This window comes from Anolis sagrei, chromosome Y (assembly GCF_037176765.1).
Source record: "Anolis sagrei isolate rAnoSag1 chromosome Y, rAnoSag1.mat, whole genome shotgun sequence".
Taxonomy (NCBI): domain Eukaryota; kingdom Metazoa; phylum Chordata; class Lepidosauria; order Squamata; family Dactyloidae; genus Anolis; species Anolis sagrei.
Genome location: NC_090035.1, coordinates 64,163,323 through 64,167,294, shown reverse-complemented (window position 1 = coordinate 64,167,294; position 3,972 = coordinate 64,163,323).

The window sequence follows — 3,972 nt, the reverse complement described above, 5'->3', positions numbered from 1 at the left end:
GCTGTTTCCTTTTTCAGTAGGATATAAGTTTCTCCTTATTCCTATCTTGGCTGTATTTGACCCAGATCTTTATAGCTTCCGTTACTGTACCTAATGGGGACCGATGCTTAAAATGGGTTAGACCACTGGTCACGCTGGCAGGAGTTGATGGAAGCTGGATTCCTATTTCCTCTCTCATGCCAGTTCTAACATAATGAATGGAGGTATGTTCTTTCCACATTGTTCAAAGCTCCATTCCTACCAAAGGCTCTAGAACACAAGTTCCCAACCTTTTTTTAACCAGGGACCATTTTGACCAGGGACCATTCTCTAACATTAGTACCAAAAGGGTTACAAATCAGTTTTTGATTAACTTTAAATTCGCTTTGGTTAGAAAACTGTATTGGATAGACCACATCAGCTCTAGTTTCTGATACAGAACATATACCATCCAGCAGTCACCACTTGCTCACCCACAGAAAATCATATCTAATAAGCCTCGGCACTATAAGGGTTTTGTGAGACTGGTCGTTTTCATTGCAACACTGTGGTAATGGTAAGGCCGCGCACCATATTTTAGTTCTTGCGGACCACTGATGGTCCACGGACCACAGGTTGGGAACCACTGCTCTAAAAACAGTCAAAAAGAGAGTTCTCTGCTGAAGGGCCTAAAGATCTATTCACAGCCCAACACCCCCCTCCCTCCACCCTGGTGCTGACAAAGAAAGCATCATTAGATAGACTGTATTAACTCTAGTTTCTTAGATATGGTTATCACAATTTTATATGGGTTAGCAGATGGTGACTGGTAGATGACATAGATCCAACATTTGAGGCACCAAAATACGTTTTGGCCAGTGTTATGTTAAAGCAGATGCCACAGAGCAAGATGGAGAAATTAATCTTGTTTGTAAACTGAGGCCTGACATTGTTAGAGTACGGTAGAAAGTGGCTATACCTGAAATCTGAAAAAATAGGTATCACTGGGCTACCTGTTTGTCTCAGTGTTCAAAAAAGCTGTCATAAACTAGCCAGTTAGAGCCTTTGCTTCATGCATGAAAATAAATAAACTAAACTTTTTCACCATCTTTTTATTGTATTTTTGAGGACCATGGCTGAGCAGGCCATTGTTTTGCAGTCTCCATTCTGATTTTGTGATAATTAGGATTTTGTGTCATGCTACTTCTGGACCAACTTTTTCCTGAAAAATGTTTTTTGGAGATAATAGGAGTTCTGAACAAAAAAAATGACGATTTGCAGTCAGACACATTTGGAAGATGTCAAGTTGGGAAAAGCTCTTAAGTTGAGAAATGCTTGAAAGGCACTGTTCCTGAAAATGGCCTTTGCAAAGAGTTTTATTCATAAATATAAAATAATAACAACAATAACACTTTGTTTATATTTCGGCCTGTCTTAAGGCGGGGACTTAGGGCGGATTCCAACAAAGAAGGCAAAAAGGGCCGAGCTTTAGCACAGCTGGTTAATCACCAGCAGCAATAGATCTGACCAATCAGAAGGTTGGCAGTTCGAGGCCAAGGTCAGGTGAACACCCGACCTTTAGCCCAGCTTACTGTCCCCCTATGCAGTACGAAAACAGATGTGAGCTGTGAGTAGAGAAATTAGGCACTGCTTTTTCGGGGATGTATTTTACAGCACCATAAAAGAAATACCAGAAAAATGCCGGCAATCAAAGGAAGGAAGAAGTCTGTGATCAAGGCTCTTCATCATAAAGGATGAAGCGACAGCGCTCACCTGTGGACGGAATCGAGCACAACCTGCAGGATGCCAAAGTTGGGAAGAATGTCGACATCATCTACCTGTTGTCTGTCCTGTCTGTTTAACGTCATTGAATGTTTGCCGTATATGTATTCTGTGATCTGTCCTGAGTCCCCTTTGTGGTGAGAAGGGCACAATATAAATGCTGTAAATAAATAAAATAAATAAACATTCAATGCCTCAGTACAATAACAAATTTAGACATAACCCAAAATAACTCCACATGTGAAAATAACATATAACCTATCTAAAAAATTATATCTAACATAAAACCTAAATATGAAACATCAAACATCCACATTAATTTACAGGAGCTAATGAAGGTTCACTCAGATATGTAGGGTGGTTTTGTGGCCAGTGATGTTAACTGGGCTAATGTGGTTTTACAAGGCCCCAATACAATAATAGTTTCCAATCCTTGGTCTGGTTGCGGAACCCAGAGTTGCAAGTTCCCGCACCACATCAATGGTGCAGTAAGGGTAATTTTGTTCTGTGGTCTGAAACTGTAGAAAAAGCTTTCGAAATAAGTATTAAAGGCTAGAGAATGTAAGACATGCTTCTATTTCCTTTCAGCTGTTTTGGATATTATTGGTGATCTTTTAAAAAGTTACTTCATATGAGCAGTATAAGAACTAATATTTTGAATCTTTGCTTCCTCTGCATTAGGCACAAGTTGAAGCAGCATGTGAGAACTGGTGACATCTTGTGGCAAAAACATATTGCTTATACCTACACCATTTACATTTTTTACTCTCAAAAGTTTTAACTGTATCGATATAACCTGTAAGAAGGGCTTGAGCAAGTCGCACCCTCAACTTTAGAAGAAGGTAAAGACGAGAACCCCCTATGAGCAAATCTTGGCAAGAAAACGTGAAAAGTTTTCTGAGGGTTGTTATAAATTGGAAACAACAAAGGCACACAAGAAAAAAAATCTCTGTTGATAAATGTTTTCCTAGGCAGCTGCTGTTTACTTTGCTTGCTGGAGGCAAGCACACACAGCTGCATCTTGATTAGAATCCCACTCTTTCCCAGCTTTAGCTTCAATGCATCCTTTACTGTAGAAATCAGGTACTCCTGACACAGCAGTGTTTCTTTATTATTGTTAATTATTTTATTACATTTCCATTCCATTTCATTACTAAATACAATCTCTATAGTTCATATATTTATTCATTCTCATTTTTCCCATTGTGCTTCCCATCTCCGGAGTCGTTCTTTTCTTCGTAGTTCCACTAGAACATCATTTCTTCTGGTGACGATTGCTTTCCATCTTCTTTTCTCAATGTTTCTTCAATAATTTTTCTCCAATATGCTTTCAAAATCGTTATTTTTCCTCAGGCCTTTTTAAATCTTTACATTACCATATATACTTGAGTATAAGCCAACCCGAATATAAGCTGAGGCACCTAATATTACCACAGAAAACTGGGAAACATATTAACTCGAGTATAAGCCAAGGGTGGGAAATGCAGTAGTTACTAGGGAATTTCAAAATAAAAATTGATACCAATAAAATTACATTAATTGAGGCATCAGTAGGTTAAATGTTTTTGAATATTGGCATAAAAATGTAATTTAAGATAAGACTGTCCAACTCTGATTAAACCATTCTAACCTTCAATGTAACCGTGCTTACGTATCCTTCCAAGAATAATAAAATAATGGAAATGTAATAATAACAGTAATAATAGAGTAAAATAATGGAAATGTAATCATAATCATAACAATAGAGTAAAATAATAAATGTAGTAATAATAATAGAGTAAAATAATATAATCATAACCATAATAGAGAGAGTAAAATAATAAAGGTAATAAAATAATAATATAGTCAAATAATGTAAATATAATAACGAATAATAGAGTGAAATAATAAATGTAATAAAAACAATAATAGAGTCAAATAATGTAAATGTAATAATAATAATAATAAGAGTAAAATAATAAATGTAATAATAAGAAAGAAAAATAATAAATGTAATAACAATAAATAGAGAAAAATAATAAATGTAATAATAATGATAACATAGTAAAATAATTATTAATCTTAACTCCAGTATAAGACGAGGGGGCTTTTTCAGCCTTAAAAGGGATGAAAAACTCAGCTTATACTCGAGTAAGATATGGTACATGTTAATTTATCATTTATTGTTAATTTCCATAATTCCTTATACCATTCTTCTTCTATCTTAATTTCTACCCCTCCTTACCCATTTTT